Source organism: Octodon degus, unplaced genomic scaffold (genome assembly GCF_000260255.1).
Source record: "Octodon degus isolate 3935 unplaced genomic scaffold, OctDeg1.0 scaffold00096, whole genome shotgun sequence".
NCBI classification, from domain to species: domain Eukaryota; kingdom Metazoa; phylum Chordata; class Mammalia; order Rodentia; family Octodontidae; genus Octodon; species Octodon degus.
The window spans coordinates 9,186,552-9,197,802 of record NW_004524672.1 but is presented as its reverse complement, the minus strand read 5'-3'; the positions used below and the strand labels follow the sequence as shown (position 1 = coordinate 9,197,802).

The 11,251-nt window shown below is 43.3% G+C and overlaps 1 pseudogene; it reads right to left on the bottom strand.

Moving 5' to 3' along the window:
* Positions 1 to 1,570: 1,570 nt before the first annotated feature.
* The window catches only part of LOC101562747, an 18,720-nt pseudogene continuing 9,039 nt past the window's right edge, over positions 1,571 to 11,251 (bottom strand).

Here is an 11,251-nt window from a genome sequence, read left to right as displayed (position 1 = left end):
TGCTGCATCTCTGTCCTGCTAGACGGATGAAGAATTTTTCTGCCTCACATCTGAAAATATGACATTTTCTTGATCTGAGGCATACTTTATACAAACAACATATACTGGAGCCAGAAGACTAGAGTATGAATTTTGTTCCTAGTAGCTAGTTGTATGATTTTCAAATTAATCTTTTTGGTCTCTCAACTTATTTCTACAAGATAAATGATAAATATTATCATTCGTATTACAAATTTCGTTTGCGGAATCAATCAGGGATAAAACATATTCATAATAAAGTTACATGTTATTATGGTGTCACTGAGTTCTCAGATCACTGATAAATTGGATTTAGAGAGTCTCTTTAGCAAGGGTGGTGAAGGGAAGACAGAAAGCTTTGGGCTGGATTTGAGACTGCACATGCCTGTAGTCCCACCACTCTGGGAGCCTGAGGCAAGAGGAACACAAGTTTGAGCTGGCAGTTTAGTGACTGAGGAAGACTTAATTTCAAAACAAATATTGAAAGGGCTTATAATGTATCTCAGTGGCAAGCCCCTGTCTTCATTCTCTAGTGATGCAAAAACAAAACAAAATTACAGACTGTAATAACTATCAATTTTATTATTTTTTAAAGCTTTGTGGATATATCTGACAAATAAAAATTGCAACTATTCAAGCTGTACAAATGGTGTTTTAAGGTACATACACATTTTGAATGATTTCCAAGTTCTTGCTTAGAGAATTTCAAATATTTGGTGTCCCATTCTTCACTGTCGTCATCATGCTGTGCATTAGATATCCATAACTTACTCACCTCATGACTGCAACTCTGTGTCCTCTGACATCTCCTCTATCTTGCAACCCCTGGTAACCACCATTGTATTCTGCTTCTGATTTTTTCAGATTCCACATGTAAGTGAGCTCATGTGGTATTTGTCTTTCTGTGTCTGGCTTATTTCATTCAGCACAAAGTCCTCCACATGCTTCCATGTTGTTGCAAATAGTAGGAGTCTCTCTTTCAAAAAGCCCAATAGTTGTATATTTATTGTATACAACAAGTTGTATATCAAAAAGCCCATTGTATATCTAGCTATCTCTATTTATTTGTTAATCAAGTAATGAATGTTTAGGTTTAGGTTATTTCCACATCTTGGCTTTTGTGAACAGTGCTGCAGTGGACAGGGAACTACCAACATCTTCTCTGCGTACTGATTTACTTCACTTTAGATATGTACTCGGGGCTGGGGAGATGGCTCAGTGGAATAAGCACTTCCCTGGCAAGCGCAAGGGCCTGAGTTCAATCCCTGGTTCTGGAAAAAAAAAATGATATATACTCAGAACTGAGACTGCAGATCTTGGGTAGTTTCATTTTAAAATTTTTGAAGATCTTCCTTCCATGCAGTTTCCCATAGTGTTACACATACAAATCCCACTACCACCACGCTAGAGTTCCTTCTCTCTATACTTCCACCAATACGTGTTATTTTAATTTGATGTTTTGTTTTGAATGCTCCCATTCTTCATCCCAGCCTCCAGCCTGTTCTCCTCCTCTTCCAGCAGCTAGTGATAGATAGGTGGCTTGCCATTCATGTTACTCACGCAGCTGCTGGGCTATGTTCTGCTTGGCCTTCTGCAGAGTGGCTTCCAGCTGGGCCAGCCTGGCATTGGCGTCCTCAGTGGCCATCTCCCCTCGCTGCTCACCATCAGTGATGGCAGCAGTCAGGGAGGCTTTCTGGCCTTCGAGGGCCTCGAGGTGCCTGATACTGCGGTTCATCTCAGAGATCTTGTACTTTGTGCGGCAGAGGTCACCCCTGTGCTTCCCAGCCAGAGCCTGAAGCTCTTCACACTTGATCTGGTACATGCTCTCGGCCTCAGATTTGCTGCAGGTGGCAATATCCTCATTCAGGGTGTTGACCTCTGCGATGATGCCGTCCAGGTCCAGGGAGTGGCTGTTGTCCACAGACAGCATTACATATATGTCTGAGATCTGAGACTGCAGTTCATGTAGCTCTTCTTTTTTTTTTTTTTTTTAATTTTATTTATTTGTGTGTGTGTGTGCGGCCAGCTCAGCCCACCAGGGGGCGGGGCTGGTTGGCATGTGGTGCTGGGGGATTGAACCGCGGTCCCTGTGCTTTAGCTAAGCTTGTTCTAAGTAGGTGCTTTAGACCACTGAGCCATCTCACCAGCCCCTTCTTCTTTTTTAAAAAAATCTTTTATTTATTCATTTGGTACAGGGTCTTGCTGTGCAGCTTGGAATTGTAGTGATCCTCCTGTCTCAACCTCCTCAGCACTGGGATTACAGGTGTGTGCCACTACACTTGGTTTTAATGGCTGGTACAGTGCACCTGGGGTTCTGGGGCTGGCCCTGCTTGTGGTACTGGCGATTGAAGCTGGGTGCTTGTACTTTTCAGGCAGACGCATAGACTGCCAAGCTATCTCTTTAGCATATATCCTCTTCCTATAGCTGCCTGAGGCAGTTGATCCTGTCAGTCAGTCCTTCTAGGTGAGACTTGAGCTCTACCTTGCTTGTAAGCTTCATCCACATTCTCTTGATGAGAACCAATTCATTCGTCTCTGTATGATTGTTGATCTCAACTTCAGTTTTATTCTTGAAGTCCTCTGCCAGTCCCTGCATATTGCTGAGCTCAGCCTCCAGCGTCAGTTTCTCCTGACCCAGGGTGTCCAGCTGCCACAGGAGTTGTTGATGTAGCTTTTGAACATGCCTGTGTTGCTCCAGGACATCTACTGCTGTAGGAGGCTCCATTTAGTCTCCAGCATATTATTCTCCTGCTTCAGAAACCGCACCTTGTCGTTGAAGGAGGAGAACTTGTTGAGGAGCTTGATCTGCTCCTTCTCCTGAATGTGCCTGGGAACACATTCCACCCCTGGAACCAGCTCCATCCCTTTTGCAAAGGCCTAGCATCCACCTCCAGGTTCAGGGGGTTCAGCAGGATCTAGCTCACCTGGACGACTGTGATGCTCCTCATACCTCCAGCCCCGGCATAGGCACCCAGCCCCAGGCTGCCGAGGAAGCAGTGCTGCTGCCCACGTAGGAGAAGCTGGAGGAGTGAATGCGGGAAACTGGCCTGCCGGTGTGGCAGAGGCTTCTAAAGCCCAGAGGTGGACACCTTGTAGGGCTTCTGGGAAACCCCGATGGACATGGGGGAGGCCGGAGCAAGGCAGGGGACCTGAAGACAGAGATTCGAGAAGGAGCCGGGCAGCTGCTTCTGGATGGTGAATACTTGCAATTTTTATTTTTATTTCTATTAGTTTATGTTTGCAGTCCATAATGTTTACATTCCTCGTGGGGAGCTGGTGCGTGCATATAACACATCTTAGTTCCTTTGTTCATCTTCTTTCCTTTCCCTTTCTTCTTCTTCCCTCTAACTCTTGATCTCTTTCTCATTGGAAAAAAAACCTATCTTCCTACTTCCTATTACCTACCTTTTATTTTATTATTATTATTTTTTTATTTTTTATTTTTTATTTTTGGCAGAACCGGGGATTGAACTCAGGCTCTTGCGCTTGCCAGGGAAGTGCTTATTCCACTGAGCCATCTCTCCAGCCCCTACCTTTTTTTTTTTAAATGAATTTTATTGAGAAACAAATAGCAATGAGACAGTTTCAAGACTGCTTAATTGGACAGTTTCAATAATTAATACATTGTACATTGTTATCTTCTTAGTGGTTATCCATAGTACAAGATGCAAACATAATATCCTGTCCAAACACTATTAGTACAAATCTTTATTCTCATTGAATTAAGAGAAAGTAGCTGTATATCTATCCTAACTATTCTGTATATACAGGTGCAAAATGGTCCTTCCTTTGTATCCCCTTTTTTTGTTTAGTCCTGTCAGAGATGTGTATTCCATTGCCATCTAAATACTGTAGGTGCGTGAATTCAGCAAAACAATCGAACACAGTCCAGCAGTCCACAATAGTAGTAGGTTATCCGCAGGACTGGCAATGTCAGAAGTTGTTGACTTGAGCCTTTCACAGCTCAGCATATTAATATGGCTTTACTTTATATACCTTGTTTGTATACTTTTCTGCTGGATGGTTAAGACTAAGATAAAGCAAGGCCTATATAAGAAGAAATGTAACTTTTATATCTTTTTTTTTTTAATTTTTTTGGCGGAACCAGCGATTGAACTCAGGCCCTTGTGCTTGCCAGGGAAGCGCTTATTCCACTGAGCCATCTCCTCCACCCCTGTAACTTTTATATCTGATAAGGCCAGTCAAGTCCCCTCAGGATTTACTCTGAAACCCTGTGCTGCAGTTTGCAGATCCTTTGTGAGTGTCAGCCATGTGGATGAATCATGACCATCACTTGACCAATTTGCTCTCTGTGAAAGCCTGAGAGAATGTTTTCTCTCCATGTGACTCTCCTTAGGCACACTCTACATCATCAATCACATTGCTCTGTGGCCCCATAATCTCCTTGATCAGAAAATTTGGGACACAACTGAGTTACATGATGTTACAGTATAGGTTCTCCTATGTCTTGAGTCTTTACTGACCTTGAAAGGCTAGGATCAAAATGTTGGCTGTACTTGCAGCCCTTCTATTTCTCTAATTTTTGGTCTGCCAACTTAGATTGTTAACCCTCCAGAAGACAAGCTTATTATTACCCTACAACATTTGCAGTTGGGTTTAACTATCTGCCTGAATATCAAACATCCTAGGCATAACATGGAACAGGTACTTTCCATCAAGTATTGATATGTCAAACTTTAAGTCCCTACGGAATATGGAGAAAAAATTAAAAAAATGAAAAATATTAAAAAATATGAATAAACAATTGCATATTTTTACATAGAAATCTAGAAATCCAACCATACACAGCATTGTAGCAGGATAGTCCAGTGATGTTCTTTTTTCCTACCTTTTATTTTGGTCTTTATTTTTAATTTGGATTTCTCATATCAGAGACATCATGTGGCATTTTATATTTTAACTTTTTTTTTATTTTTTTTTCTTTTCAAAGTTTTATTGATAAACATATAGCAATGAGACAGTTTCAAATCAAATCGAAAGTACAGTTTCAACAAATAATACACTGCATATATTCTTCTTAGTGGTTAATTGCTGTACAAGATGCAGACTTGTGATCCTACTTACAAACACCATTAGAAAAAATCATTCTATTCATTAAGAGAATGCAACTATATATCTATCCCAACCACTTTGAATACACAGATACAAAATGGACATTCATAGTTATACCCCAATTTTTTTTTTTAAGCTCCGTTGTTGAATATTATAGGTGTGTAAACTCAAAATGTTTTTGTTTTTTTTTTTTTAGTTCCTTGAATGCCGTCAGGGCACTTTTGGACAGCATGAGAGTTGTGAGATTCGAACTGCAGCAACCTGAGGCTGACTGACAGCTTTGTGAAAGCAGCCACTTAAAGAACTGAGCTAGAGCCAGGCCCCCCCATATTTTAACTTTTTAAAGTAACGGTTCTAGTAGGTGTCGGGTGATGTCTCATGGTGGCATTGACTGGGATTTCCCTGGTGATCCTCAGAGGTCAGCATCTTCCCACACACCTGGAGGGGGCCTTGGCCTTGCCGCCATTGCTCCAGCTAGCAGCAGCATGTGGATTTGCCTTGTGGTTGGGGCTCCAGCCTCTGTAACAGGGAGTGTTCACTGAGCAGCCATAGGGTCTGGTCTGGAATGCTGGCATATGTGTCCTGCTCTGGGGTCTGGGTTGGGGCTCAGCCGTAGCAGCACTAGCTCTGGTATCTTCCTGGACTGATAAACTGAAATACCATATGCTTACAAAATAAAGGGGAAAACCAGAACAGTGTTTGAGGCCCTGCTGTGTCTGGGAACCAGCTCCACTCCTTGCGAAGGATCAAAGGGAGCAAAGAGAGACTGAATCTGGACAAGGATCTCTCTGGTCTCTTAAATTGCACAAAATTGTAAATGGCTTCTGTAGAGAGGCTACAGTAGTTTCCCAGAGCCCTGCAGCTGTCCTGTCTTTTTCACATGGATTCTCTCTACTCACACAAAGAAAAATGGGGCAACATGAAGGTGTGATAGAAGGGAAGGGAATGGGCACCCCATTCTGACCGACTGCCTAACTGAAGCCCTTCCACATTGTGTCCCAGGAGAAAGGCAGTAGGAAGCCATAGAATCATGAAGGAAACCTGTTTTAAGCAAGCTGTTCCTGTGATTATTAATTCAAGAAATATTCACTTAGTGACACCATGTTTGAGTTCGTTTTTAAGGACTAGGTTCTGTAGTTAACTAAATGGACAAATGCCCCTAAGTTATAATTAGGAGTGGGGAAAAGAAAATAAATAAAACTCGTAATCAGATTATGTTAAAGATATCAATGATTTCTATGGAAAAATTAATTAGGAAAGTCAGATGGGGAGATAGTGTGTGTGTGTGTGTGTGTGTGTGTGTGTAGGGAAGGTTGGGGGATTGCTGTCGTTGTTTCAAATGAAGAGGCTGAGGAAAGCCTTACTGAGCATGTTAACATTTCCATTGCTGTGATGACATACCTGAGATAAATCAGTTTAAAGAAGGAAAGGTTTATTTTGCATCATAGTTGCAGAGCTTTAATTCATGCTTGGCCCTGCTGACTTTGCACCTGTGAGACAGTGCGTGGTGGTGTGGACATGTGGCAAATGAGGTCTACATGGTTGCTGGGAAGGATAGAGAAAGAAAAGGGGAAAGAGAAAGGGGGGAGAGAGAGAGAGAGAGAGAGAGAGAGAGAGAGAGAGAGAGAGAGAGAGAGACAGACAGAGACAGAGAGAGAGAGGAGATGCGAGGAGAGGCGAGTCAAGAAGAAGGGGTGAGAGGAAGGAGCACGGGATCCTCTTCAAGAGCACAATCTAACTTCTTCCAACTAGGCCTTGCCTCCTAAGGGTCTAGCTGCCTTCCTGATAGCCCCACCACTATCCTGATAGCAGGTGATTACGCCTTCCACGGTGAGCCTTTGGAGGACATAGGGTCCAAAGCATCAGCACCAAGAGTGCCCTTGTGTAAAGACTTAGAGGAGGCAGGAAAGGGCCCCTTGCTGCTGTGGGGGAGCAGCTGGTGCAAGGACCCCAAAGAGGAAACCTGCCTGCATATGCCTGCATATTCTGGGAGTGAAGCGAGGTGGGGAGTTGAGGTCAGAAAAAGTCAAAACCTTTTCTCTTTATAAATTGATTATATGAGGTATGTCAGGTCAGTCATGCAGAAAATGGTACAGGGCTCATAAGACCACTGTGAGCTTGCTGTTGCTGCTGTAAGGCAGAAGGTTCTTCAGGCTCATGCTGGCTTCTCTGCCAAGGCTGTTCTGAAGCACAAGGGCACCTGTGGCTCCCACCTACCATACACAGTTGAGGTGGATGTAAAATGAATTGGTGCATGGAGAGCTCCCAGTGGAAGTGCTTTCCTTCAAGCAGGTCTGAGGGGCAGGAGAGCAAGAGGTGTGTGTCGCTGAGGAGAAGGGAGAGGAACAAAGGTGACAGCCTCAAGGGACAAAAGGAGGCTGGCTTGCTCCTTTCCTTTCATGTTCTTACCAGGAATTTTCCAAGAGAATCTGCAAGAGCTGGCTTGGATCTTCACGCTACTCACGAATCTTATGCTGTATGCAGTATTTCCTCACTCAGTCAGTGTGGAGAGAATGAATGGATGCAGTCTGTGTCTTCCATAGTCACCCAAAGGTCTGTGTGGCAAGGGCTTGCTCCTCAGCGTGGTGCTTTTGGGTGGTGGTAGCCACCTTTAGGTAATCACCTTTAGGATGCAGGATTCAGTGTGACTCTTCAGGTTATGGGAGGTATGCCCAGGAAGGAGACTGTGGAACCTTATCCCTTGCCCTTTTTGCTCTTTAGCCATAATTTTAATGATTTTTTTTTCCATCCTGTGATCCTGCCATGATGTGCTGTCTTGCCATGAACCTAAAAGGAATAATCAGCCAATTGATTACGGATTGAAACCTCCAAAACAGTGAGCCTTCATCACATTTTCTCTTTATAAATTGACTAGATCAGGTTTGTTTTAAACTGACAGAAAGCTAAATCATTTTGCTGTCAGTATGGTACATCAGCTTGGATGGAGTAAGGGCTGCCTAGCAGATTAGTAAAGCTCAGCTCCAGATGTCCGTGAATGACCAACATGAAGGCCAGAAAACTGAGGGGGAGGATCCACCCTGGTTGTGGGTGGCACCAACCAACAGGCTTATAGCCTGGATGGAATAACTTGAAAGAAGAAATGCGTTTGTTTTGAAGAGCTCCAGTCTTCTCAAAAGCAAGGGCAGCAAAGGGTGCGTCCTTTGCTGCCCTTGCTTTTGACACTGGTCTTGTTTCTTTAGCCTCCTATGTAGGCTCATCTTGGAGACTCTACAGTGAGCTTCAGGACCTTCAGTTTTACGTGGGGCTGCATCCTTGATCCTTCTCATCTGTGGTTTCCACCTTCTTGGACTAAGCAGCTGCTGGATCATCTGACTCTTGCACAGAGATAGCCGTTATGGAGTCTCCAGCCTGTCAGCCTACCTGGTAGATCCCATTGCATAATTATGCATGTATTGCCTATTAATTCAGCCCCTCCAGAGAATTCTAGCTACTACACGCAATGTTGCAGCTTCTTTAGTGAGTGTCCAGGTGCACCCTGGCCCCTCCCTGAGGCTCTGAGTCACGATTAACTGAACGGGGACAGCTGGAAGGGGAATGAGGTCTCTGGGATTACACCTGGGCACTAGGAGCACATGGGAATGGTTATTCTGCCAACTTTCACTTTGCCTCTGACTATGTGTTGCTGTCAGCTTCTAGGTTTCATTTTAAAGGCAAAACTGGGGGAATTATAAGATATGGAGGCTTCTTAAGGCCAGTAGAAAAGACTTCCCAGGCCTCTTGGGATCATAACACCTTCCTCTTTGATCTACTAGGGCTTGCTCAGTCCTGGAGATGGGGCCCATCTTGGAAAGATGTAACCTCATACTTTTTTTATGGTGTACGGCTGAGTTTAAAGAAGAGGTGGCAGCTTGTTAAATTTTTATTTATGATGTGATTTTCAGAATTCAGTGTTCACAAATACTGACAAGGCTGAATTTATGAAAGTGGAGGCTATTTTAATATGTTATCCTCGCAGCTTGAAATGTCGCCCCTGAAGGGAATGTTGGGATTTGGCTGCCCTGAGTGGCACCATGGGTGCAGCTTGTCCTTAATAAGCACTTACCTCCATTGCACTGTGACTCACAGTTGAGAGGCTACATGCCGTGAATTCAACTTGAAATTCACACATAGATTTCAACTTGGATAAATAAAGTTTTGTTTTCCTGGGTTTGCCCTTAATTAGTAGTTTAATTCAAGTTTAATTAACATTGCTTAGTGATGGCATTGGTCTTGTTAGCATCCTTTAACCTAGTAGCTTTAAAATGGGAAGGCACTATCTCAAAGGGAATAAAGAATAATTTTTTTTCATTAAGGACAGTTTCTTCAGTGGGAAGCACTATAATTCGCAGTCATTTGTAGTTAGTGTCAACTGGTGGAACAAAGGCTGGGGGCTGGGATGGAGGCTGGCTGGGTTGGAGCTGCCCCAGTACCCCCAATCTCTGCCCAGGGCCTGCTGGTACAAATGGACTGACTCATTAAACCAGAGCCTTCACCCAGGGTGCAGAATACATGTCTTCATGGTATATTTTTGAAATTTGAGCTGCCCTTTGCAAAAGAGGCCTTGCTTTTTTTTTTTTTTCTTCTTTTTTTTAAAGGAGAGGCTGCAAATCTAAGGGGCATGGAAATGACAGATCATTTTAGAGAGATTTTATGTGACAAGAGAAAAAGACATGTCATGCACTCAACTTTTTTTTAGAACCTTTTGAGAAATGTGTAGAGAAACCTATTATAGAACAATCGATAGTTCCTAGAGCTCGTATTCTTTAAAATAGCATTCAAAACAGAAAAGCCCCCAAATTCATTATCCTGATTATTAACTTTACAAAATGTAAACCAGGGAGTAGTGACAGTGTCAGAAGGAAAGCACCTCAGAAGTAACAGCCTATCTCAGTCGTCCAGTCCCCCCCCCAGGGACCATCATCAGAGGCTTTGCTTCAGGACATAAAAGAGCCACGCACTTGGATCTTCATATCTGTGGGTTCAGAATTCATGGATTTAACTCAAAGGCAGGTGGAAAATATTTGGGAAAAATTTGCATTTGTGCTGAACATGTCTAGAGTTTTTCCCCCTGTCATTACTACCCTAACAATACAGCAAAAGAACTATTTACATAAAATTTACATCATATTAGGTATTTGAAGTAATGTAGAGCTGATTTAAAGTACATGGGGGATGTGCCTATAGGCAAACAGTGTAATTTTATATAAGGGACTTGAATATCCATGCATTTTGGTATCTGGGAGACATGCTGAATCCAATCCCACATGGATATAGAGGATGAACCTTATTTAGCTGAGTCTGGGCCCAAACAGTTGCTTCACCAGTGACTCTTCTGTGCTCTGCCAGGTTTTATAATTTAGTGGTGAAGAGCAGAGATCTATGCTGGAATCCTAGCCTCACCACTAATGGGATCATATGATATTGGACAAGTCCATAAAATGAGGATAACAATTGTGTAGTTCTTAAGTGGTTGTAGAGGATTAAATGGACTAATGTGTGCTCAGTGCTCTGGGATGTACCTTATGATGCCCTCCTGGTTTTAGCCATGGAGGCACAATGGACCACCTTTCATGTGACAGAGAGGGGGTTATTTTCAAGAGAGAAAGGATAAATCAGCCCTTCTTTGACCCCCCTATTTGTGAGTGGGGTGATGTTCATACCTGTATTTTCCCTTTAGCAAGCAGGGCCTGGTATTTTGTGACTGCCTGACACCAAGGGTAGAGGCAGCGTGTGTTTGGGTTTGCACTTTGTGTAGCCTCTTGGAAATTCCATTCCTTCTCTGTGTCACAGGTGAATACCCAAAGACAAGGGCTCATGATTTCCTAGGGCCTGGAAGACCAACTGGGAAAAGTGAGACCAGAAGCATGCAGGGGACCTCCCAAGGCAGAGAGAGCTGCCTCTTCTGCTCCAGAATGCGCAGAGATTCTAATAGAGCATACTTTGCTACTTGTCTTATCTTCCTCAGCTCTGATGGAGGGTTGGGTTTGAGCTCATCAGGGATATTTTATAGGTTAGGAAACCTCTTCAGGAGCCTTATAACTTCTATTGGTGGGAGATGTCTTAGCTTTGCTGGTGGTTTAGTATCCTCCTCTCCTCCCGCAAAGGATCCTGGAAATTCCATCTGGCTTAGCAGGAAGGAAGGAGACATAATGAGGATCTA